At 45.1% G+C, this 27,239-nt stretch overlaps 1 non-coding gene across 1 annotated transcript; it reads right to left on the minus strand.

The window, feature by feature from the left end:
- Positions 1–17,288: 17,288 nt before the first annotated feature.
- On the minus strand, positions 17,289–17,392 carry LOC111523243. Its single transcript, XR_002725474.1, has one exon. It is a non-coding gene; the product is annotated as a small nucleolar RNA U13 (small nucleolar RNA).
- Between the last annotated feature and the right edge of the window lie 9,847 nt (positions 17,393–27,239).

The raw sequence follows: 27,239 nt of genomic DNA on the forward strand, positions 1-27,239 counted from the left end.
AATCACCTGAGGTCAGGAATTCCAGACCAGCCTGGCCAACATGGCAAAATCCTATCTCTAGTAAAAATACAAAAATTAGCCAGGCATGGTGGTGCACACCTGTAATCCCAGCTACTCGGGAGGCTAAGGCAGGAGAATCACTTGAACCCAGGAGGCGGAGGCTGCAGTGAGCCAATATTATACCACTGCACTTGGGCAACAGAGCAAGACTCCATCTCAAAAAAAAAAAAAAAAAGAAAAAAAGAAAGAAAGAAAAGAATCTTAGAGGTAGAAAGAGGTAAGCCCTGATCAGTGAGGTTTATCCTGAATCAGAGAAAATGTGCTTTTTACATTCTGATCATGGTGCTACTTCCATCTGACTGCACAGTTTCCAAGCCCAATCATTGTGTACCTTCCAAGAGAGGGAGTCTGTATTTGAAATAGCCTCAATAATGAGGCTGCACATTAGTCTCAGCCTATGCTGGCTTATGGTTCTCACAGAAAAAATTATCCACACTGCTAATCTTCTCGCTGCACCAGCCTCAAAGTCTACAGAAAGACGTCTCAGCTCTAGGAGCTTGAATAACACCTCTACTGGGGAACCGAAATATACCAGTGATTCAATGAAGCAGATTAATATCAGAGTTCTGTTTGCAACCCTGAGGCCAGTCATTCCTACCAGCCCTTGCCTCCATCTGTGGTGGCCAGCCTCCAATATGGCCCCCTATGATCTTTTCCTCCTGATATCTATGCCCTTGTATCGTCCCCATCACACTGAATAATGGCTAGTCTGTGTGACTGACAAGATATGCAGAAGTAATGGTGCATTTATTCTAAGACTAGGCCATTAAAGACACTTACAGCTTCTTCTGCCATGCTATCTTGGATCATTCACTATGGAGGAAACCAACTGCCATATTGTGAGGACACTCAAGCAGCCCTATGGAGAGGTTCACATGGGGAAGAACTGGGGTTTCCTGCCAATGGCCAGCAGTTTGCCAACCACATGAGGTCCTCTAGCCCCATTCAAGCTGTCAGATGGCCACAGCCCTAGGTAACATCATAAGAGACCCCAGGTCTAAACTGCCCAGGTCTGTTTCTCCTGAATTCCTGACGCACTGAATCTGAGATGTTTATTTTTGTTTTAAGCTACTGTGTTGTTTTGTTTTGTTTTTGAGATGGGGTCTCGCTCTGTCACCCAGGCTGGCGTGCAGTGGCACAATCTCGCTCACTGCCACCTCCACCTCCTGGGTTCAAGTGATTATCATGCCTCAGCCTCCCAAGCAGCTGGGATTACAGGCACGTGTCACCATGCACAGCTAAATTTTTTGTATTTTTAATAGAGATGTGGTTTTGCTATGTTGGCCAGGCTGGTCTTGAACTCCTGACCTCAAGTGATCTGTCTGCCTTGACCTCCCAAGATATTGGGATTACAGGTGTGAGCCACTGGGCCCAGCTTAAGCTACTAAGTTTTAAAGTAATTTGATATGCAGCAACAGGTAACTAATACAACACCCCAAATGCCACCATCCCTGACCATATCCACTCTCTTCTCACTTTCCTCTCTATACTCTGGCCACTGTCCTTACTATTCTGGTTAAGTAATAATAACCTGCTAACTTTGAAACATAATAGACATTTTCCAGACCTTGCATTACTGCATCTCTCTGCATAATATTTACCATGGGAAGAATCTTCTTGAAAATTCCTATTCTCTGACTTGACACTGTTCTGACCTTGTTCTCCTGATTTTCTCATTCAGGTCTTCCTGTCCAAATGAAAAAAATCATTCAGGTTTTCTCCTGAATTGTTCTCCTGAACAATTTTTCATTCAGGTCTTTCTCCTTCAAAGATGCTCCTTTTCCACATGATACATAAAATGTTGGCCTTGTGTCAAATTCGATTCCTGTTCTCTCCTTTTGACCCTGAACAAACTCCTTGGGCTGTCTTGCTGTTCCTCTAGTTCCAATGATCATCACTTTGAAGATGACCACCAAATCCATCTCTCCAGCCCACATCGCACTCCTGAACCTCATACCCTTAAATCCACCTACCCACAGGCAGTGGTGTGCTGGAGCCTGCTTGTACCAACTTGTGAGAGCCAAGAGTGCACATCTCTTCTCAATTCTATATTTGGCAATGCCACATTGGCAGCTTGAATACCAATGGTGGGAGTGTTGACATTGTGGAATTCAACAAACGCTACAAATTGGAACTTTTTCCACTATGAGCCAGTTGATAAACATTTACCAGCACACCACTGCTCTTACCAGATGCTTCTGCCTTCTGTGTCCCATAAATACCTCAATTCAACATGTCCCAAAATGTATTTTCTCATTCATTCAAAAATACTGGCTGAGTGTGTTGCCTCAAGCCTATAATCCCAACACTTTGGGAGGCTGAGGCAGGTGAATCACCCGGGATCGGGACTTCAAGACCAGCCTGGCCAACATGGTGAAACCTCATCTCTACAAAAATACAAAAATTAGCCGGGCATGAAGGTAAGTGCCTGTAATCCAAGCTATTTGGGAGGCTGAGGCAGGAAAATTGCTTGAACCCAGGAGGCGGAAGTTGCAGTGAGCTGAGATCCTGCCATTGCACTCCAGCCGGGGCAACAGAGCAAGACTCTGTATCAAAAAATATATATATAACTGTTTTTTCAAGTTCTGTGTGAAGGATAAATATTCTCTGCCTTCAATAAACTTATTATCTGTTGGAAGAGGCAGAAATGTTCAACAGGCAATCTCAATAGCATAGTAAATGCTGTCTCACGCGTTCGTGTGAAGAGACCACCAAACAGGCTTTGTGTGAGCATCAAGGCTGTTTATTTCACCTGGGTGCAGGAGGCAGGCTGAGTCCGAAAAAGGAGTCAGCAAAGGGTGCTGGGATTATCATTAGTTCTTATAGGTTTGGGATATGCGTACAAAGTACCTTCTTAAGGGCAGGAGGAGAATATTACAAAGTACCTTCTTAAGGGCTGGAGAGAATATATCTTTTCAGTTAGGGTAGGGCAGGAACAAATCACAATGGTGGAATGTCATCAGTTAAGGCTATTTTCACTTCTTTTGTGGATCTTCAGTTGCTTCAGGCTATCTGGATGTATACATGTAGGTCACAGGGGATATGATGGCTTAGCTTGGGCTCAGAGGCCTGATATTCCTGTCTTCATATATTAATAAGAAAAACAAAACAAAATAGTGGTGAAGTGTTGGGGCAGCAAAAATTTTTTGGGGTGGTATGGAGAAATAATGGGCAATGTTTTTCAGGGCTGCTCCAAGTGGGATTAGGGGCAATATGGGAACCTAGAGTGGGAGAGATTAAACTGAAGAAAGATTTTGGGGTAAGGGATGATATTGTGGGGTTGTTAGAAGGAGCATTTGTCGTATAGAATTATTGGTGATGGCCTGGATGCAGTTTTGTATGAATTGAGAAACTAAATGAAAGACACAAGGTCTGAATAAGAGAAGGAGAAAAACAGGTATTAAAGGACTAAGAATTGGGAGAACCCAGGACATCCAATTGGAGAGTGCCCAAGGGGGTTCAGCATAATTATTTGCTTGGTTGGAGAGTTTTGGGGCTCTATCCTTGGGTTTTTTATGTTGTCATATACCAGGTCAGATTGATTTAGGTAAAAACAACACTCTTCATTTAAAAATATACAGAGTCCTCCTTTTTCAGCAGTGAGTAAATTGAGGCCTTGGAGATTTTGGAGGAAAGAGAAATGCAAAGCCAGCAACTGTTTGTTAAAGAAGGATTAGAAATGGCTAGGAGAGAGTGAGTGAGATTGATAGTGTGGTGGAGATAACTGGAGAGAGGTAGAGGGTGGCATAAGAACAGGAATGAGAATAAGAGTGAGTATAACAGTAAAGAATAGGACTTCATCAGGGTGAAAGTGTTGGAATGTGTCCTGTCAGCAAAGATCATCTATCCACTCCAAGAGGGAGTGAAGAGTGGAGGATTGGAGATAGATATTCACGATGGAAAGAAAATGACAGGTTTTAAGAGGTGGACTAATGGCTTCTAACCTACATGGAAGAGGTTATGAAATGATGACAGAATAGAATGGGCCTGTGAGGCTGGAAGGAGATATTTTCCTTGGTTCAAGAACAATTTGCCCTGTGTGGGAAGAGATTGATAGGTGGAAACTTCAGTGGGAGAATAAATAGGAGTGACCAATTAGAAGGAGAAAACTGGCCATGAGGGACAGAAGTTGGAATGCTAGCTGCTTCTTTAACTACCTTATCAGCATAAGCGTTGCCCTGAGTGATGGGATCTGATGCCTTTTAGTGGCCCCTGCAGTGTATGACTCCAGCTTCCTTTGGAAGTAAAGTGGCCTTGAGAAGAGTTTCTATTGAAGAGGCATTAATGATGGAGGACCCTTGCATGGTGAGGAAACCTCTTTCAGCCCATATAACAGCATGGTGGTGCAGGATATGGAAGGCACATTCAGAGTCAGTATAAATATTGACACGTAGTCCCTTTGCAAGAGTGAGGGCTCGAGTTAAAGCAATGAGTTTGGCTTGCTGAGAGGTAGTGGAGTAGGGCAGAGTGGTGGCCTCAATGATAGATACGGAAGATACTATAGCATCGCCTGCCTTTGCTAGTGAGTGGCGATTAGGTCTGGTGGAACTGCCATCAATAAACCAAGTGTGACCAGGGTGAGGAACATGAAAGAAGGAAATATGGGGAAATGGAGTGAATGTCAGGTGGATCAGAGAGATCCAGTCATGGGGGTGTGGGCCAGCCTAAAACAGTAAGGTCAAGTTGTTTGGACAGAAAGGCTACAGGGTGTGGTCCCGGCTCTTGTGTAATAATTTTGACCAGACAACTCTGTACTTTGGCTGTGTGTAATGAAAAGGGTTGGGATGAGTTAGGGAGAGCTAGTGTGGGGGCAACTTCTAGGGCTGTTTTTAAGGAACAGAAAGAGGAGTGGTGAAAGGATTTAGGATCTGTGGGGTCAGCTAGGCTTGGTTTTGTGAGTTTATATAATGGTTTCGTTAGGATGGCAAAACCAGGTATCTAAAGGCAAAAGTATCCTACCATGCCTAGGAAGGAAAGGAGTTGCTGTTTTGTAGAAGGGGTTAGGGCTTGGGAGATTAGGCAGACACGATCAGCAGGGAGAGCGCATGTGTTTTCATGAAGAACTATGTTGGAATAGGTAATAGATGAGGAAGAAATTTGGGCTTGACTGAAGTAATGGAGGCTGTCTGTGAAGCCTTGCGGCAGTACAGCCCAGGTAATTTGCTGAGCCTGATGCGAATCAGGGTCAGTCCAAGTGAAAGCAAAGAGAGGCTGGGATGAAGGGTGCAAGGAATAGTAAAGAAAGCAGGTTTGAGATCTAGAACAGAATAATGGGTTATGGAGGGGTTGTGCAGGGAGGTATTGAGGATAGGAGAGTCTATGGCTTTGGCACCATGGGTGGATAGGCAAGACAATTTGGTTGATAAGGCGCAGATTCTGAACTAAACTGTAAGGCTTGTCCAGTTTTTGAACAGGTAAAATAGGGGAATTGTAAGGAGAGTTTATAGGCTTTAAAAGGCCATGCTGTAACAGGCAAGTGATAATAGGCTTTAATCCTTTTAAAGCATGCTGTGGGATGAGATACTGGCATTGAGCAGGGTAAGGGTGATTAGGTTTTAATTGCATGGTAAGGGGTGCATCATCCGTCACCAAGGAGGGAGTAGAGGTGTCCTATACTTGTGGATTATGGTGGGGAGATACAAGGAAAGGATGTGAAAGAGGCTTTGAACTAGGGCAAAAGATGGCAATGAGGGGTGGCTGTAACCCAGGAATAGTCAGGGAAACAGATAATTTAGTTAAAATGTCTCGACCTAATAAGGGAGCTGGGCAGATGGGGATAGCTAAAAAGGAGTGCATTAAAGAATGTTGTCCAAAGTGGCACCAGAGTTGGGGAGTTTTAAGAGGTTTAGAAGCCTGGCCGTCAATACCCACAACAGTTATGGAGGCAAAGGAAACAGGCCCTTGAAAAGAAGGTAATGTGGAGTGGGTAGCCTCCATATTGATTAAGAAGGGGACGGACTTACCGTCCACTGTAAGAGTGACCCGAAGCTCAGTGTCCGTGATGGTCCAGGGGGCCTCCAAGGCGATCGGGCAGCATCAGTCTTCAGCTGCTAAGCCAAGGAGATCTGGGAAGGAGTCGGCCAAGGAACGTTGGGTTTGGGCTCCAGGGACTTTAGGAGCGGCAGCGATGTGAGTCGGACAGTCTGACCTCCAGTGGGGGCCTGCACAGACAGGGCATGGCTTAGGAGGAATCCCAGGCTGTGGGCATTCCTTGGCCCAGTGGCCAGGCTTTTGGCATTTGAAGCAAGGTCCACGAGGATGTTTTGAAGGAGCCCCTGGGGGCTGTGGCTTGGATGTTCTGAAGTTTTTGTATGCTGGAGACGTGGTTGTGGGTTGTCTTACAGTGGAGGGAAGTAGCTGTAACTCAGAAATGCGTTGCTATCTGGCTACCTCCTCTCTATTATTTACACCTTGAAGGTGAGGTTGATTAATTCCTGTTGTGGGGTTTGAGGGCCGGATTCCAATTTTTGAAGCTTTTTTCTAAGATCAGGAGCTGACTGGGTGATAACATGCATATTAAGAATAAGGCGGCCTTCTGGCCCCTCTTGGTCTAGGGCGGTAAAGCGTCTAAGGTTGCTGCTAAGCAGGCAATGAACTGGGCTGGGTTTTCGTCTTTACCTTAGGTAGTTTCTTTAAGTTTATCATAATTAACAGCTTTGTAGGCTACCTTTTTAAGCCCTTCAAGTAGGCAGGAAACCATGTAATCTCACCCAGCTATACCTGGGGAATCTGCCTGACAGTTCCATTGGGGATCTTCTCAGGGACCTGCTCTAATGACTTCCTGGAGGTCTGGCTCACGAAGCCAGCGATTATCAGCGTGAGATTGGGCTAGAGAAAAAAACTCTTTCCTCCTCATCTGGGGAGAGCGTAGAAGTTAGGATGACATTTAAGTCACTCCAGATTAAATTGTAGGACAGAGTTAGATATTGGAATTCCTGTATATATTTAGTGGGGTCTGATGAGAAAGAGCCTAAACGCTGGCTGATTTGGGAAAGGTCTGATAGAGAAAAAGGCACGTGTACCCTGATTATGCCTTCAGCTCCAGCCACCTCTCTAAGAGGAAATAGTTGGGCAGATGGGGGAAGAGCTAGTTGCAGAACGAAACTGTAAACCAGACCGGGTGTGAGGAGGGGAGGTGATAGAAGGATTAGAGGGTGGGGGAGCAGAGGCTGAGGAAGAATTGGGGCCTGGCTCTGCCTGGCGAGGAGCAGCCTGGGGAGAAGGGGAGAGGCCAGATGAGTCTAGAAAAGGAGGATTCAAAGGACTCAGAGCTTGGGGTGGAGACTAAAGGAACAGACAGGAGAGAAAGAAGACCTATTTGGGATGAGTCGCATTGGGAGCAGAGACTAGGGAGGGACCAATGTGTAAAAGAATGCCTGAACATCAGGCACCTCAGACCATTTGTGCATTTTTCGACAAAAATTATCTAGATCTTGTAAAATGGAGAAACCCAAAGTGCGGTTTTCTGGCTATTTCGAACCATTATCAAGTTTGTATTGGGGTCGAGTGGTATTGCAGAAGAAAATAAGACACTTAGATTTTAGGTCAGGTGAGAGTTGAAGAGGTTTTAAGTTCTTGAGAACACAGGCTAAGGGAGAAGAAGGAGGAATGGAGGGTGGAAGATTGCCCATAGTGAAGGAGGCAAGTTTAAAGAGAAGGGTAGAGACATGGAGAGAAGGGGTGGGGGGTGCTTGCCCCCCAGGAAAGTGGAAACGAGGTGGGAGGTGCTTGCCCCCCAGGAAAGTGGAAGAGGGGTGGGAGGCACTTGGCCCCCAGGAAAGTAGAAAACGGGTGGAGACATGGAGAGAAGGGGTAGGGGGTGCTTGCCCCCCAGGAAAGTGGAGAGAAAAGAGAGGGTAGAGACACGGAGAGAAGGGGTGGCGTGAGCAGTCCTGGGCTGCAATGTGGGTGAGCAGCCAAAGCAGGCGTCCTGGCAATTGACTTGCCACCAAGGGAATGTGGGTGAATGACCAAGGCAGGCATCCCCGTGGAGATCAGACACCAATGGAATTAGGGTGAATAATCAGGCAGGCGTCCCCGCAACGATTAAACACCAAGAGGAAGGCTGCCTTCCTGAGTGACCGGTGCCGGAGTTTTGGGTCCATGGATAAAATGTGTCTCCTTTGTCTCTACCAGAAAATGAAAGGAATTGAAATTAAGAGAAGGGAGAGATTGAAGGGTGGCGCCAAGATTGAAAGGAGAAAGAGGTTGAGGGATAGTGAGAGAGGCTGGAGAAGAGAGTAAAGAGGCCGCTTACCCGATTTAAAATCGGTGAGATGTTCTTTGGGCTGGTTGGTCTGAGGACCCGAGGTCGTAGGTGGATCTCTTCACGGAGTGAGGGCGAGGACAGGGGACTGGTCTCCCGAAGGAGTCCGGCTGACCTGGGTCTTCCGCACCAAATGTCTCACGCGTCCGTGCAAGGAGACCACCAAACAGGCTTTGTGTGAGCAACAAGGCGATTTATTTCACCTGGGTTCAGGCGGGCTGAGTCCAAAAAAGGAGTCAGCAAAGGGTGGTGGGATTAACATTAGTTCTTTTTTTTTTTTTTTTTGAGACGAGTCTCGCTCTGTAGTCCAGGCTGGAGTGCAGTGGCGCGAGCTCAGCTCACTGCAAGCTCCGCCTCCCAAGTTCACGCCATTTCCTGCCTCAGCCTCCTGAGTAGCTAGGACTACAGGCGCCCACCACCACGCCCAGCTAATTTTTTTGGTATTTTTTTAGTGGAGATGGGGTTTCACACTGTCAGCCAGGATGGTCTCGATCTCCTGACCTCGCCATTCGCCCGCCTCGGCCTCCCAAAGTGCTGAGATTACAGGCGTGAGCCACCGTGCCTGGCCGGGATTATCACCAGTTCTTATAGGTTTGGAATAGGTGTACAAAGTACCTTCTGAAGGGTGGCGGGGAGAATATTACATAGTACCTTCTTAAGGGCGGGGGAGAATATTACATAGTACTTTCTTAAGGGCGGGGGAGAATATATCTTTTCAGTTAGGGTGGGGTAGAGCAGGAACAAATCACAATGGTGGAATGTCATCAGTTAAGGCTATTTTCACTTCTTTTGTGGATCTTCAGTTGCTTCAGGCCATCCGAATGTATACATGCAGGTCACAGGGGATATGATGGCTTTTGGGCTCAGAGGCCTGACAAATGCTCCAGCTGGAGTAAGCACTAGATGTTCAGGGAGCACAGAGCAGGGGAAGACTTGAAAGGGGGTGTCTCATCTCAGCCAAGTCCTGAAGGATTGACAGGAAGTTTCCAGGCAAAGGAAGAACTATGGAAAGGCTCAGTGTTTAGAACAAGCATCCCATATTTGGGGAGCTGCAATTGCTTCAGGTAGGGATGGGCTTGGTATGAGACAAGCAAGGTCGGCTCATGAAAGGCTAGATAGAGACTCCGTCTCAAAAAAAAAAAAAAAAAGAAAGAAAGGCTAGATAAGTCCTGATAATTGCCTCGGGCTATTCCTGAAGGTAGTAAGAAGTTTTTCAAGGATTTTAAAGAACTTGATATGCTTTGTGGAACATTCACTGCAGTTGCAGTCTTGGAAGGGGGCCAAATAGACCCACTCCCTCCTTTGAGAGACTTTCTTCATTTTGGCTTCCAGGAAAACACACACTACAGTTTTGCTTCTACTACCTCTGTTCATTCCTTTGCTGGCCTCTTGTCTTCTCCCTGATTGTTCATGTTGGTGGGTCCAGGGCTTCCACTTTTTTTTCCTCCAATCTACTCCCAATATGGCAGCCAGATTTAAAACATGAGCCAGGCCAGTCCTTTCTCTGCTCAGGACTCTCCAATGGCTTGCTGTACTACTCAGAGTAAAAGTCAAAGTTCTTACAGTGGTCCCCGAGGCCCTACATGATTGGTCTCCCTTTCTCTCCACCACCAGCTCACTCTGCTGCAGCCACCCTGTCCTGCTTGCTGTCTCCTGTACACAACAGCAATGCTTCCACCTCAGGGCCTTTGCGCTGGCTCTTCTGTCTGCCCAGAATCCTCTTTGCCCAGATATCCTGTGGTTCTGTCCCTGATCTTCAAGTCTCTGTTCAAATGTCACCTTCTCAATGAGACTTTTCCTGACTGCCCGATTTAAAATTGCAACATTTCCTTCTATCTTGACACTTACAATACCCATTTCCCATACCCTTTTCTTTCTTTCTTTGTAGCCCTTATAACCTTTTTACATCTTACATAATCTCTGAATTTGTTATGTTTATAGCTTATTGACTCTTACTCCCACTAGGATGTAAATTCCACAGAGATGGAGCTCTTGGTGTCTTGTTCACTAATACAATCCAAAAGTCTCTTAGGATGTTTCCAGCTACACCCTGAGGTTTTCCCCAAGAATTCCCCTCTACCTGGAGGTGACTGTTTCCAAGTCCATGAGCCCAGAAGATCCCTCAGAGACCATATAACGTGGAGATGATAAAGCTGCCTAAGACATAGCTGATTATGAAGGAGAGAACCCTGGAATTTGAGCAGATAAGGTGGATGTGGAGTTAACTGAACATTTCCCAGCTCTGTGATCTTGGGCAAGTCACCCCACCTCACTGAGATTCAATCTCTTTGCCTGTGAAATGAGGTTAATATTTGTCCCTCCTGCCTTGCAGTGTATGGTGGAAGTGTGGCCTTTTAGTTTAAATCCTTGTGCTTTGGCAGGGCTCGATGGCTCACACCTGTAATCCCAGCACTTTCAGCTGCTGAGGCAGGTGGATCACTTGAGGTCAGGAGTTTGAGACCAGCCTGGTCAACATGGTGAAACCCTGTTTTTACTAAAAATACAAAAATTAGCCAGGTGTTGTGGTAGGTGCCTGTAATCCCAGCTACTCGGGAGGCTGAGTCAGGAGAATCGCTTGAACCCGGGAGGCAGAAGTTGCAATGAGCCAAGATCCCGCCACTACACTCCAGCCTGGGTAACACAGCAATACTACGTCCCAAATAAATAAATAAATAAATAAATAAATAAATAAATAAATAAATAAATCCCTATGCTTCAATATCCTAAGGAAAAGACCCACCTGCGGCTTATGATAACACAATGGCTATGTCTATATTTGTGCCAATTGGCCTTGATGATAAAATGTCTGCTGTGGGGGAGGATATATTTGTGTTCAAAATTCAGAGATCCTGAGAGCATCAGGATGAGGTGGAGAAAGAGAGAGATTATGGTGTTCCAGCCAGAATGGGCAATATTCACAAAGGTGGAGGAGGGATGTTCATGCCACAGTCAGGGGCTACTGATATGGGAAACCCAGGCATTGAGAGGATCAACCGCTTTCCAGAAGTCGTAATAGACCCTCCATGGACTCTAGGATTTTCAAGTCCCAGGCCAGCACTTTCCTGATCACTCTGTCTTCTCGAAGAGTGATAAATGAAGTTGTTTTCATAATACAGTGACATTTTCAGGTCCATTTCCTCAGACTCACTGGGTACTTCATGAACCATCGCACTCCTGTTCAAGCATCTGGGCTGCATCTGCATCCAGTTTCCAAGGGTCTTATCAGAACAGGAGGTAAACCTAGGTTATTGTCCCAACTTTACCAGTCACTTGGGTCCCTGACTATTCCACAGCTCTGAGTCATAGATCACCATTTCTCTTTTAACCTAGTGGCAGAAGTTTATGACTGTTGGATCATTGCTTTTTATACCTTATTGGCTTTGTCTAGGGTTTATTAGTCTGTATTTAAATCCCCAGGGGTATTTCTGAATATAATTGTGTGTTTTGTGTGTGGGTGGGTATGCATGCAGGGATAGTCTATGGCTTTAAATCTGAAATTTAACTGGAAATAATAATAATAATTACTAATTAACAATGTAGATTAATATAAAATTTTATTGATGAAAATAATAGCAGCAGCCATCATTTATTGTGTGCTTATTATTTGCCAGCCACCATATTAATTTGAGGTAGGGATCATTTAAGGGTAAGAAAATCAACCACACAACGTCAGTGATAGAGCTAGGATTCAAATCCAGGCTGACCAAAGAGTTCACTCTATTCTTTACAATTGCTGCATCCTCAAACAATCCCCTCCTCCACAGCTCTGTTTTTCTTCAGTAATGGTTCCCAACTCTTTGCTATCTGGACACACTAGACAGATGATATTTGGCCAGTATAACCCACTTCTGAGGCCCAGCTCCAATTGTTAGTGCATCCTGCCAAGTTGTCTGTTGGCTGGCTCTACCTCCATCTGCAGCTCTCACTGACTATGGCCCAGCAGTGTATCCAACAACATTGTGTGAACCTCTGCTTTAGGAGAAAGGCCATACCCTCCACTCCACTCTGGCTCCACTCCACATCCCCCTCCTAACTTCTCATACCTCCCCCTTTGAAATCTCCCTTGAGTTAGGCCAAGCATGGTTCTGGAGAGGCCTTACAGATGATGTTCTCCTGACCTGGAATAAGCTCTGTGTCCTTTTCAGCTATTCATGCCACCAGTTCACATTCCTACATTTTCCAGGAACCCTTGTTATACCAAGCAGGGTTCTCAGGTTGCCAACCACAGAAGCAGACCCTTAAAAGACCTTATTGGAATGATATGGGAAAGCTCACAGAATTTACAGAATCTGAAGCGGCAGGCCCCAGGAAGAGCAGTTAGGGGACCTGAGGAGTCCAAGTAGCAGGAGTTAATGGGAGGTCCCTTCAGAGAACTTCCATCCAGGATAGATTTTCCACCCTTATGTTCCTGTACTCAAGATTCAAATCCCAGCCGGGTGGGGTGGCTCATGCCTGTAATCCCAGTATTTTGGGAGGCTGAGGCAGGCAGATCACGTGAGGTCAGGAGTTTGAGACCAGCCTGGCCAACATGGCAAAACTCTGTCTCTACTAAAAATACAAAAATTAGCCAGGGTGGTGGCGTGCACCTGTAGTCCCAGCTACTCCAGAGGCTGAGGCAGGAGAATCACGAACCCGGGAGACGGAGGTTGCAGTGAGCCAAGATCGTGCCACTGCACTCCAGCCTGGGCGATGACAAAGCGAGACACTGTCCCCACCCCCCCAAAAAAAGATTCATATCCCTGGAAGAGAGAGTGTGAATGGCCTAGTTTGGGTCTTTGGGTCACACATACCCATTGACCACAGCACCTTAATTCATAGTCCCACCAAGTCCACCCACATGCAACTAATTGGGGACAGTTTCTTAAGGGATAATTAAAGTGCTGCAATCAGGCTGGGCTCAGTGGTTCAATCCTGTAATCCCTGCACTTTGGGAGGCCAAGGAGGGCAGATTACTTGAGGTCAAGAGTTTGAGACCAGCCTGGACAATATGGTGAAACCCCGTCTCTACTGAAAATACAAAAATTAGCCAGAGACAGTGGTGCACACCTGTAATCCCAGCTACTTGGGAGGCTGGGACATGAGAATCACTTGAACCCAGGAGGTGGAGGTTGCAGTGAGCCAAGATCACGCCACCGCACTCCAGCCTGGGTAACAGAGTGAGACCTTGTCTCAAAACAAAAAGAAAAAAACAGTGCTGCAACCAGAAGAGGGGGGAAGAGATGCTGAGCAGGCTGGACACTAAGGCCACAGCCTTCTCTCCCTTTTCTCAAGCCTTAGACCTACACTGCCATTTTCCCTATTGATGGGCTCTCACTGACCTGCCTTACCTAGGGTTGTTATTTAAACGTGTGCTGCAAAATTCCTGTCATAGCCATCATTGTGCTTGCTTCAGAGCATATATGTTACCTTCCCCCAAAGTTGGGAAACTCCTGGGAGGCAAGAGCTGAGGCTCCTAAGTCCACAGGTTTGCTCAGAGCCAAACTATGGGCCAATTAACAGGTTTTAGGGACTGGCTGAGTGACCAGCTGCATGTTTGCATGTTGGGCGGAAGAGCAGGATACCAAGACGGTGAGGTAAGTGAGAAGCCTTCCCTGGAGAACTTTTTAACCCCCAGAATACACCTATTCTCCAGTGAAAGCAACTAAGTCAAGGGGTTCTGGGAGAATTAGATAAAAGAATTGCAGCTCAAGACTGGCTCCATTAGGCCAGGTTCTTCTAGACTCCCACCATGGCCATATATACTTCTGAAAACTGTTGCTGTAATTAAATCTCCTGTTGTGATTCTTTTTTCCCTCTTAGTTTCTTGTTAAGAGCCTTTATGGGGGCTGCATGCGTGGCTCACATCTGTAATCCCAGTGCCTTGGGAGGCCAAGGTCGGAGGAATGCTTGAGGCTAGGAGTTTGAGACCAGCCTGGGCAACATAGTAGAATCCATTTGTGTGTGTGTATATATATATTTAAAAAAAAAATTTTTTTTTTTTTAAATTAGCAGCACAAAGATTGCTTGAGCCCAGGAATTTGAGGCTGCAGTAAGCTATGATCATGTCACTGCACTCCAGCCTGGGCAAAAGGGTGAAACCCTGTCTCTAAAAACAAACAACAACAAAAACAAACAGAAAAAAAAGAAGGCTCTTACAAAAAAAACATTGGCTTTCCTTCTGCTAACCTGCAGTTTGGGAGAGAGCCTGGATAAAGATTCAGGACACGTGGCAACTGGGACCAACTCTGCCCTTAACTGCTTAGCTGGTCATTCATTCAACAAATAAATACTGAGAACCTACTGTGTCAGGCAGTGTTCAAGACACTGCTAAGGATATAGTGGTGAACCAAAGAGACTAAATCTTCTCCATTTCTGTTCTTTCTTGGAGACAGGAGGCCTTCATCAGCTCTCATGGCTTTTTCAGAGCTATCATTCCACAATTATATGAACAAAGGAAAAACAATTTTCTCTCTCTCATTCAAGGCAAAGCGGTATTCAAGGTGCCTCAGGAGGTGAAGCAAGTGGTGGCATTTTCTTGGAAATAGTTCAGAATCTGGATGGATGGAGAGAGAGAGATTACATAATTAAAAGCCCACAAATGTTGGTTCGTTGCTGGCACACAGTGAACACAGTGAACACTTACTAAATATCTGTTTGGTGGATGAATCATGTGGGAAAAAGAAGGGGACTTAATGGGTGGCTGCAGGGAGAATTTCCTCACTTTGACTCGAGGCCCTCACATGTGCCTCTTTCCCTCTCTCCTGTCTTGGGAGTACTGCTCCTTCTGTAACTCCCCCATCTCCTCAGGCATTTGGACCCAAGTGTTCCAGGCCTGAGAGTCCAGAATTTCTACTCTCTGTGATACAAAGAAGAGGCCCTGGCTCATTATTGACGATAACCCTAGGGTTTTTCCTTTTATGAGGGAAAACTTCCCTCTCTTAATCTGCCGGGTCTTCCTAAGAGGAAAGAATGTCTGCTTCCTAGGCACCTAATATAAACTTCCTTAATGGATTTAAGCCTGGGGTCACAAATTCAAGGGCACACAGAAAAAGACCAGGCAGCTAATGTCAATTGTGACAGACAATAAGGAATGCTGGGGACTGTGGTGACCTGGAGAACTGAGCCTCATGTGAACAGAATCATACTTTTAAAAAGTACTGTGTGGGCCAAAACGGTGGCACTCATGTGTGGGTGTTCGAAGATCAGTGAACTATCAGTTTATGGCATCTATTATTAGAAACAAGCCAGAAAAACTTGTCAACTTTTCATTCTTCTCTTTGCTGCATGTCTCCCTGGGACCACATGGCTGCTTGAGTGGAGGGAAAGAAGAGGAGGACATGCCCATCGGAGAATGTAGGTTAATATCTTAAATAGTATTCTACCATACCCACGTTTGGCTTGGATAGAATGTTTTCTTGAGCTAAACTCCATAAAATTCCTATAGAGGCACAATTACTGACTCAAACAAAAGCTGCCTTTGACTACTGAGAGAGGAGTGTCTGGGTCAGAAGGATCAATTTTCTGATGAATCAGTGAGCAATTCTGAGTGGAACTAATCAGGTTTGTGTTGTGTCACCCTTTATTTATAACCCATGGTTCAGTGATCTGAAATCTGACCACTCCTCCTCTGACTTCCCCCCACCTCCTTCTACTCTCCTAACATTTGCAAATGTACCACATGTGTACATACACAGAGAAATACAAAGATGAAGAAAAGCATTTTTCAGAAACAAGAAGGCTCAGAGAGACGCTAGAGCCTTCCTGAACAGTACTGGAAACAACAAAAGATGCAAGGGTGTGATGGCCAGTGGAAGTAATTTAACTCCTCTGCCTCCAGGGAATCACAAGGTCTCAGGAAAACAGCCATGAGTAACAAATTAGTTCCCCAGCAAGGCAAATTCCTGGAGGATTAAAGACAGGGAGTGTTCCCAGCAACACTTCTAGCTACTGATGCCTAGGGATAGTAAGGGCAATCAATTAATTTTTCCCCCAGGATTCCAACTGAGATGTTTTCCTATAAAGTATTGGGTCATATTTCCAAAGCCACGTTAGGTCAGGCCTTGGTTACCCATCACATTAGTTAAGGTTATATTGGTTTCATGAAAAAAAAAGGAAACTTTGGCTGACTTAAACAAAAAGGAGGATTATTGGGAAGCTCCTGTGGGCTTTGATGAAATCAAAAAGAAAGCTGGATAACCACAGCTCAGCAAGGGAAGAAACTGAGCACCAGGAGTTCATGGTTGTGTTGCCATTGATATGATTCTGTTTCAGTGTGCCCAGGCTTTCTGGTTCTTTGGGATAAAAGGATCTTATGGGCCTTGTGACTTAGCTTGGGTTCCCCAAAGGCAGAGGGATTCTGGTGTGATGTACGGAGCGAGTGCTCTCAGGAGAAATCTGTTAAGGGAGTGAGGGAAGCAGGGTGGTACAGGAGACAGAGCTAAGCAAGCCTAGCCTCAGCCTGATCCCATGGTGGGACCTGGAGAGTGAATGACACGACTGAGTTATCCCACTTTGAGGCAATGGGGTACCTCTCCCTCCAAGGGGAGAACATACTTTCTCAAGCATTTTTGGGCAAGATGATTCAATAGCAGGGCCACCTGTGAGGTGTTCACAGAAGACATTCACATCAGCTGGGGGATAGTACACTGCCTAGTCAAGGAGCTCTGGGCAGAGCACCAACAGAATCCACTACTCCTGGCTTGGGTAAGGTGTCCACTTAACAGCAATTAGGCATTGAGAGAGAGACAAAACCTTGAAGTCTAGACATGGCAGCAGGGGCTATTTCCAGAGGAAAGTAAACAGGAGTGATGGGCAGTTATACCCAACGGTGTCCACAGTACCCACTTGAATCACTTCTAATGAAAATGCCCTCCTGGCCAATGTGTACAACTGGCCAGGTGTTTCTTCCTCAGTAAGAAGAATATTTCCCAGGCACTTAACATAATCTTTTTTTTTTTTTTTTCCTTTTTTTTTGTTTTTCTCATGTCAGACAGGTAATATGTTGACATGGTAACAAGGTTCGAGGGTGGCTCATCTCACACATGGGTGGGAACACCCAATCATCATGCTCATGAACTACAAAAGGATCATCTATTTTTTAAAAAATCTCTCAAACATTGTTTATCATACAAGTAAACCCCAGTTCTCATGATGGGCTTATTGGTAGGATTTCTGGTAGTAAGCATGGGTACCAGGGTCTCTCGATTTTTTGGATTAGTGGTGGTGGAGGTCAGCCACCAGCAGGGTCCAGTCGTACTGTATGAGGATGTCTTTGATCTTTGTCTTTGATCTCTTCTTTGGAAAACTCATCCATATACTTCTGGTAATGGGACACGAGGGCTTTGGAACTAGACTGATGGACAGCATATATCTAGGCCATGTGATCACCACCTTTCACATGGACATGTCCATGCCAGAAAATCACTCCTTGTCCAGAAGCAGAACTGGTTCCAGCAGCTCGTATATCAGTGTGTACAGCTCAATCATCTCCAGGGGCCGCCCATTCACCTTGATTGCTGTGTTTGCAGTGTGCCACAGCTGTGGCTGTCTTCTTGCATCTGAAGACCTGCACAAACCGCAATGAGCCCTTGGAAAGCATGGCTACAGGTGTGGATAAGAACTCCTCTCTTTTTTTTCTTTTTGAGACGGGGTCTTGCTTTGTTGCCCAGGCTGGAGTGCAGTGGAGCAATCTTGGCTCACTACAACCTCTGCCTCCTGTGCTCAAGCAATTCTCCTACCTCGACCTCCCGAGTAGCTGGGATTACAGGTGCCTGCCACAAAGCCTGGCTAATTTTTGTACTTTTAGCAGAGATGGAGTTTCACCATGTTGGCCAGGTTGTCTGTTTCATTGTTTTTTTTTTAACATAATCTTAATAGGGAGCTCTCCAGTTTAAACACAGTCGTTGACACTCCCTATCGTCCACCACAGTTGATGATATGATAGACTCTTTCTGTGTGCATTTGAGTTTGTGACCCGAGGCCTAAACCCATTAAGGAAGAGTATGTTAGGTGCCTAGGTACATGTGTAGAAGTGGAATTTATGGATTCTGGGGCATGAATGTGTTCAACTTTAGTGTATATTGCTGAATAGTTCTCCAAAATGGTTGTACCATTTGATACTGCTTTTAACAATGTATGAAAGTAGGCTGGGCATGATGGCTCATGCCTGTAATCCCAGCACTGTAGGAGGCCAAGGCGGGCAGATCACCTAAAGTCAGGAGTTCAGTACCAGCCTGGTCAACATGATGAAACCCCATCTCTACTAAAAAAATACAAAAATTAGCCAGGCGTGGTGGTGCATGCCTGTAATCCCAGCTATTTGGGAGGCTGAGACAGGAGAATTGCTAGATCCCAGGAGACAGAGGTTGCAGTTAGCCAAGATCACACCACTGCATTCCAGCCTGGGCAACAGAGCAAGAGACTGTCCCCAAGCAAACAATGTATGAAAGTTTCACTTGTCCCACATCCTTGCCAGCACTTGGTATTATCTATCTTTTTCATTTTACCTATTCTAGTAGATATGCAGCATTGTCTTATGGTGGTTTAAATTTGTATCTCTAGGCCAGGCATGGTGGTTCACACCTGTAATCTCAGCACTCTGGGAGGCTGAGGCAGGTGGATTACTAGGAGTTTGAGACCAGCCTGGGCAACATGGCGAAACCCAATCTCTACTAAAAATAAAAGGAAATTAGCTGGCTACAGTGGCACATGCCTGTAGTTCCAGCTACTTAGGAGGCTGAGGTCAGAGAATCGCTTGAGTGTTGGAGGTGGAGGCTGCAATGAGCCATGATCTTGCCACTGCACTACAACTTGGGTGACAGAATGAGACCCTGTCTCAAACAAACAAACAAAAAAAAAAAAAAAAAAGAAAGAAAAGAAAAGTATTTGGCATCTGCCTAATAAGTAATGAAGTCAAGCACTATTTGATATCTTTTCTTGTTGGTTCAGGTGAACTGTTTATGAATTCTGTATATGAATATACAAAGCTCTTGGCCAGGTGTGGTGGCTCATGCCTACAATCCCAACACTTTGGGAGGCTGATTCAGGACAATGGCTTGAGGCCAGGAATTTGAGGTTACAGTAAGCTATGATAGTGCCACTGCACTCCAGCCTGAGTGACAGAGTGAGACCCTGTCTCTTAAGAAAAAAAAAAAAAATGTTCTTTAACTCAAAAAAAAAACAAATCCTCTGCACTGTGGCCAATGAATAATTTTATGGCAGATGGGTGTTGTGCCCCTCCTTTTACACTAATATATAATTATTACATATTGAACATAATACTGAAGCCCAGTGTATTCACCCATTTGGTGAAGTTGAGATTATAGCCCATGTTTCCTGATAGGCTGTGCACACATCTGTTGGTTCTCATCGGCCTGGCATCCCTTAATCCTACTTACCTCTCCTTTCTTCCTTCTCCATTTCAACCATGGGACTCCAGGGAGGTTACCAATCACGTTATTCCCTCCCTTTGGCTACCCAGCCATAAACTGGACCCATCAATTTATTTCTCCATAAAGTTTGAAACTCAAATGAAAGGCTCCTGAAGTCTCATAGATGTGCCCTGAGAACAGACCCAGGGTCTCCTGCTGGTAAGGACCTGGAGCTTCCCAGTTTCCTGTCCTTCCAAAGATCACGACCTCTAGCTCTTCCCTCAGTTCTGGAACTACTCAAGAATCCTCTTTCCAATAAACTCCTTCTTCCCTTAGTCAGAGTCAGTTTCTATTGTGTGTTAGTCAGAGAACTAATATAATCCCAATTCTCTTTTTTTCTGCCACCATCAATGAACAAAATGGGAAATTTTAAAATTATTTAATTGCAATATACTTATTTATATTTTATTTATTACATTTTGTAAATAAGATTTTCATGGCCGGGTGCAATGGCTGATGCCTGTAATCCCAGCACGTTGGGAGGCCGAGGTGGACAGATCACCTGAGGTCAGGAGTTCGAGACCAGCCTGGCCAACATGGTGAAACCCTATCTCTACAAAAACATAAAAATTAGCTGGACATAGTGGTGCGCACCTGTAGTCCTAGAAACCTGGGAGGCTGAGGCAGGAGAATCACTTGAACCAGGAGATGGAGGTTGCAGTGAACTGAGATTGTGCCACTGCACTCCTGCCTGGGCAATAAAGTGAGACTGTCTCAAAAACAAAATTGGCTTTTAATTTCTTAAAATTGGCTTAGTTGGTCATTGCATGTAAAAACCATAACTGTAGCTACTCAGAAGGCTGAGGCTGGAGTATCCCTTGAGCCCAGGAAGGAGTGGTTGCAGTGAGCCAGGATTGCAACACTGCACTCTGGTTGACAGAGTGAGATCCTGTCTCAAAAAAAAAAAAAAAATTGGCTGAGCATGGTAGCTCATGCCTGTAATCCCAGCGCTTTGGGAGGCTGAGGCGGGTGGATCACCTGAGGTAGGGTGTTTGAGACCAGCCTGGCCAACATGGTGAAACCCCATCTCTACTAAAAATACAAAAATTAGCCAGGTGTAATGGTGCATGCCTGTAACCCCAGCTACTTGGGAGGCTGAGGCAGGAGAATCCCTTGAACCCGGGAGGCAGAGGTTGCCGTGAACAGAGATCATGCCACTGCACTCCAGCTTGGCCTGAGAGACAGAGTGAGACTTTGTCTCAAAAAAAAAAAAAAAAAATTAAACGTAACTTAATTTAAAAAACCATAACTGTGAGTTTTTGAAACATGCATCATTTGAGTACCTATATCCCAGGTTTATTTATACTAACAGGGAGCTAGCAACTTAGAAAAACATTTTTATTTCCATCCCTTTGAATCATCTAGTCTAAGGGGAGGCACAATTTTCTATAAAGAGCCAGATAGTAAATATTTTCGTCTTTGTAGACCACATGGTTTCTCTCATAACTACTCAACTGTTGTTGTAGCCACAGACAGTACATAAATGAATGGGTGTGCCCATGTCTTAATAAATAGACACTGCAATTTTTGTTTTTGTTTTTGAGATAGAGTTTTGCTCTTGTTGCCCAGGCTGAAGTGCAGTGGTGCGATCTTGGCTTACTACAACTTCCGTCTTCTGGGTTCAAGTGATTCTCCTGCCTCAGTCTCCCAAGTAGTTGGATTACAGACGTGTGCCATCACATCTGGCTAATTTTGTACTTTTAGTAGAGATGGGGTTTCTCCATATTGATCAGGCTGATCTTGAACTCCGGACCTCAGGTGATCCACCCACCTCGGCCTCCCAAAGTGCTGGGATTACAGGAATGAGCCACCCGACCCGGCCTTTTTTTTTTTTTTTTCTGAGATGGAGTTTCACTCCTGTTGCCCAGGCTGGAGTGCAATGGCAGGATCTCGGCTCACTGCAACTTCTGCCTCCTAGATTCAAGTGATTCTCCTGCCTCAGCCTCTTGAGTAGCTGGGATTACAGGCACGTGCCACCACACCTGGTTAATTTTTGTATTTTTTAGTAGAGACGGGGTTGGCCAGGCTGATCTCGAGCTCCTGACCTCAGGTGATCCGCCCACCTCGGCCTCCTAAAGTGCTGGGATTACAGGTGTGAACCACTGCACCTGGCCGACACTGCAATTTGAATTTTATATAATTTTCAGGTGTCGTGTCATAATATATGCTTCTTTGATTTTTTTTAAAAGACCATTTAAAAAATGTCAAAATGATTCTTAGTTTTCAGGCCATAGTGGCCAGATTCATTCTATGGGGCACACTTTACCAACTTCTGCTGTAATCTCCTGACTGATTATACATTATTATTATTATTATTATTATTTGAGACGGAGTCTTGCTCTGTTGCCCAGGCTGGAGTGCAGCGTTTGATCTTGCCTCCGCCTCCTGGGATTAAGCGATTCTCCTGCCTCAGCCTCCCGAGTAGCTGGGATTACAGGCATGCACCACCACTCCCAGCTAATTTTTGTATGTTTATTTTTGTATTTTATTTATTTATTTATTTATTTATTTTTGAGATGGAATCTTGCTCTGTTGCCCCGACTTGAGTGTAGTGGCATGTTCCGACTCAGCCTCCTGAGTAACTGGGACTACAGGCGAGTGCCACCATGCCCGGCTAATTTTTGTATTTTTAGTAGAGACAGGGTTTCGCCATGTTGGTCAGGCCAGTCTCAAACACCTGACCTTAAATAATCCACCCACCTCAGCCTCCCAAAGTGCTAGGATTATAGGCATGAGCCACCAGGTCTGGCCTGATTATACTTTATTGAGCAGAAGAAATAGTGACTTCTTAAATTGAGATTATAAAATAATTGGCACTATTTATGGAATAAATAGTAACTTATTTGTCTCCTAAACTGATGAGAATATACTCAAGGATATAAGTATAAAATAGGAACTGGATAAATTTTTTCTTATTCCCAGGAATTCCTATGTAACATAGCAGAACGTAAAAAGATCATACTGTATACTAAATTTCTTTGTAGTTGTTTTGGGACTATCTAATTTTATAGCGTACTAATTAAACATTTATTGTTAACATAGAATCAAGGAAAATAAGGGGCTTTAAGATGTTAGTCACTTACAATAATAATGATGCCTTAGATTTATACAGCATTTGCTAGTTTACAAAAATTATAGTTTTATATATTATCTCTTATGATCCTCACAACAACCCTGGAGGTAGACAGGCAAGGTCTTATTATCCTAATTTAAAGAAGATCAACCTGTCCAAGATTACACAAGTGACAAGGGAGTGGGAGAAATACTCCAGTCACATCTCTGAATCATAGTCAAAAGTTGTTTCCGTAAAATATAATGCTACAGTCATACAATTCAAGAACAGGTAATGAGTAAATTCTGCTTCACTAGCTGAGGAACATAAGACATCTCACCATAAGGATTCCTTCAGTTTGTCAACTCAAGCTCCATGTGCCTAGATTAGTGGAAAATCTAGACCTTTCCTTCCCCCATCTTAGCTCAACCTGCTTCCCCTGATAAGCTTAGGAATCACAGTGGTCACAACCACAGCTGACTGCTCTGGAAGGTATCACCCTAGCTGCTGCAGAAGCTGAGAGCCTGGTGTCACTGCTGATTCTGAAATGTTTTAAAGCAATATCTTTGTCAAAGTTATACCCTTGAAAAGCCATGCCTTTTGTCAACTTCCATTGCTGACCACAGGATTTGAGCACAGTGTCCTTATGTCTACTAAAGCCCCAGTCAGAAATAATTGCAGCCCATCTCAAACCCAAGTGACATCTTGCTGACACATAGGCCATCTGAAAGAAATGACTTGGATTGAGATTTGTGTCCTTGCTGTGGCTGATACTGGTACAGCTTCCTTCAAGGCTTCCACTAAAAAAGGAAGGGAGAAGCCTTTTTCCTCAGGATTACACATTTAGACAAGAGCACTCAAAACCAAGTGTAATCCCAATATTACAGTTCTTTGGATTCATTCATTCAGTCTCTTCCCCAGGGCATAAGCCAAGAGCAGACACAAATTGCACTAAAGCCTTTATTTATTTACTTATTTAAAATTTAATTTCTTGTTATGAAAATGTCCAAACATACAAAAAAAAAAGGCCAGGCACAGTGGCTTATGCCTGTAATCCCAGCACTTCAGGAGGCTGAAGCGGGTGGATCACTCAGGAGTTCGAGACCAGCCTGGCCAGCATGGTGAAACCCCTGTCTCTACTAAAAAATACAAAAAATGACCTGGGTATGGTGGTGCACACCTGTAATCCCAGCTACTTGGGAGGCTAAGGCAGGGGAATAGTTTGAACCTGGGAGGCAGAGGTTGCGGTGAGCCAAGATTGCGCCACTGCACTCCAGCCTGGGCAACAGAATGAGACTCTGTCTCAAAAACAAACAAACAAACCAACAAAATAGTATTATGCTTCTCCCCTGCTCCCATGTACCCATCACTAAGCCTTAATATGTATTGACTGGCCAGGCGCGGTAGCTCACGCCTGTAATCCCCCAGCACTTTGGGAGGCTGAGGCGGGCGGATCACGAGGTCAGGAGATCAAGACCATCCTGGCTAACTCAGTGAAACTCCATCTCTACTAAAAATACAAAAAATTAGCCACGCGTGGTAGCGCGCATCTGTAGTCCCAGCTACTTGGGAGGCTGAGGCAGGAGAATGGCGTGAACCTGGGAGGCGGAGGTTGCAGTGAGCCAAGATCATGCCACTGCACTACAGCCTGGGTGACAGAGTGAGACCTCGTCTCAAAAAAAAAAAAAAAAAGAAAAATTATCCACTCTCTCCTAACGTTCTGTGCTGACACTTCCTCCCCTCTGAAGTATTTTGAAGGAAATACTGGAGATCATATAATTTCATCCTTAAATAATTCAGTATATGTCTCTAATAGAAAAACACTGGGTTTTTTTGTTTTGTTTTTCCTTTTTCTTGTTTGAGACAGTCCTTTTTCTTGTTTGAGACAGAGACTCACTCTGTTGCTCTATGGCTCCATCTGGGCTACTGCAACCTCCACCTCCCAGCCTCAAGAGATCCTCCCATCTCAGGCTCCCATGTAGCTAAGACTACAGATGTGCACCACCACGACCAGCTAATTTTTAAATTTTTTTTGTAGAGATGGGGTTTCACTATGACACCTAGGCTGGTCTTGAATTCCTCCTAGGCTCAAACGATCAGCCCGCCTCAGCCTCCCAAATTGCTGGGATATAGGCATGAGTCACCACACCTGGCCAACTGTTTTCAAAAACACAACCACAGTATCATTATGACATTGACAGAAGTATTAATCTGTAATTAATATTAATTCCTTAATATCATCTAATATCCAGCCTATAGTAAAATTTCCCCATTGTCTCAGAAACTTATTTTTAAATAAATGGATTATGAAATAAAGATCCACATACTATATTCAATTGTTATGTTTCTTTCTTTTTTTCTTTTTTTGAGACAGAGTCTTGCTCTCTTGCCAGCCTGGAGTGCAATGGCACGATCTCGGCTCACTGCAATCTCCGCCTCCCAGGTTCATGCCATTCTCCTGCCTCAGCCTCCTGAGTAACTGGGACTAAAGGCGTGCACCACCATGCCCAGCTAATTTTTGTATTTTTAGTAGAGACGGGGTTTCACCATGTTGGCCAGGATAGTCTCAATCTCTTGACCTCGTGATCCGCCCGCCTTGGCCTCCCAAAGTGCTGGGATTACAGGCGTGAGCCACCACGCCTGGCCTATCATTTCTTTTAAATTTGTTAGTTGAAAATAATTTATACAAAAGGACTTTTCCTTTAAAACTCATTGGTTACACCGAAATACAATTTGTATAATAAAGCCAGAACAAATATTTGGTTATTTCCCTTTGTTTACCAATTACTATTACCATATAATTAGCAACTTGCCATGGCAACTTCTATAGGCAAGTAGTGAATTTCTTTCCTTTTTAAAAAATTTTTGTAGAGACAGAGTCTCATTATGTTGCCCAGGTTGGTCTTGAACTCCTGGGCTCAAGTGACACTCCCACCTTGGCCTCCCAAAGTGCTCAGATTACAGGTGAGCTACCGCACCTGGCCTGAATTTCTTTTCTTTTCTTTTTTTTTTTTTTTTGAGACGGAGTCTGGCTCTGTCGCCCGGGCTGGAGTGCAGTGGCCAGATCTCAGCTCACTGCTAGCTCCGCCTCCCGGGTTTACGCCATTCTTCTGCCTCAGCCTCCTGAGTAGCTGGGACTACAGGCGCCCGCCACCTCGCCCGGCTAGTTTTTTATATTTTTTAGTAGAGACGGGGTTTCACAGTGTTAGCCAGGATGGTCTCGATCTCCTGACCTCGTGATCCGCCCGTCTCGGCCTCCCAAAGTGCTGGGATTACAGGCTTGAGCCACCGCGCCCGACCTATTTTCTTAGTATCATTATGAACTTGTCAATTTTAATATCATTGATGTGATAAGTGATTTAAAATGCATTCTGTGCTTTGGGAGGCCAATGTGGAAAGATTGCTTGAGCTCAGGAGTACAAGACCAACCTGGGCAACATGGTGAGACCCAGGCTCTATTAAAAAAAAATAATAGGCCGGGCGCGGTGGCTCAAGCCTGTAATCCCAGCACTTTGGGAGGCCGAGACGGGTGGATCACGAGGTCAGGAGATCGAGACCATCCTGGTCTACACGGTGAAACCCCGTCTCTACTAAAAATACAAAAAACTAGCCGGGCGAGATGGCGGGCGGTGTAGTCCCAGCTACTTGGGAGGCTGAGGCAGGAGAATGGCGTGAACCCTGGAGGCGGAGCTTGTAGTGAGCCAATATGGCGCCACTGCACTCCAGCCTGGGCCACAGAGCGAGACTCCGTCTCAAAAAAAAAAAATAATAATAATAATAATAAAATAAAAATCCAACAATAGGCCAGGCACAGTGGCTCACGTCTGTAATCCCAGCATTTTGAGAGGCCGAGGCAGGTGGATCACCTGAGGTCAGGAGTTCAAGACCAGCCTGGCCAAAATGATGAAACCCCATCTCTACTAAAAACACAAAAATTAGCTGGGTGTTGGCCGGGCACAGTGGCTCACGCCTCTAATCGCAACACTTTGGGAGGCCGAGGCGGGCGGATCACGACATCAGGAGATCAACACCATCCTGGCTAATGGCTAACACGGTGAAGCCCCGCCTCTACTGAAAATACAAAAAAATTAGCCGGGCGTGGTGGTGGTCGCCCGTAGTCCCAGCTACTCAGGAGGCTGAGGCAGGAGAATGGCGTGAACCCGGGAAGTGGAGCTTGCAGTGAGCCGACATCTCACCACTGTGCTCCATCCTGGGCAACAGAGCAAGACTCCCTCTCAAAAAAAAAAAAAAAACTTAGCTGGCTGTGGTGGTGGGCACCTGCAATCCCAGCTACTCGGGAGGCTAAGCAGGAGAAAGGACAATCTGTTAAACCCAGGAGGCTGAGGTTGTAGTGAGATCATGCCTTTGCACTCCAGCCTGGGTGACAGAGCAAAGCTCTGTCTCAAAAAAAAAAAAAAAAAAAAAAAAAATCTAACAATAAACTTTGCCTTAA

This window comes from Piliocolobus tephrosceles, chromosome 2, assembly GCF_002776525.5.
Source record: "Piliocolobus tephrosceles isolate RC106 chromosome 2, ASM277652v3, whole genome shotgun sequence".
NCBI classification, from domain to species: Eukaryota; Metazoa; Chordata; class Mammalia; order Primates; family Cercopithecidae; genus Piliocolobus; species Piliocolobus tephrosceles.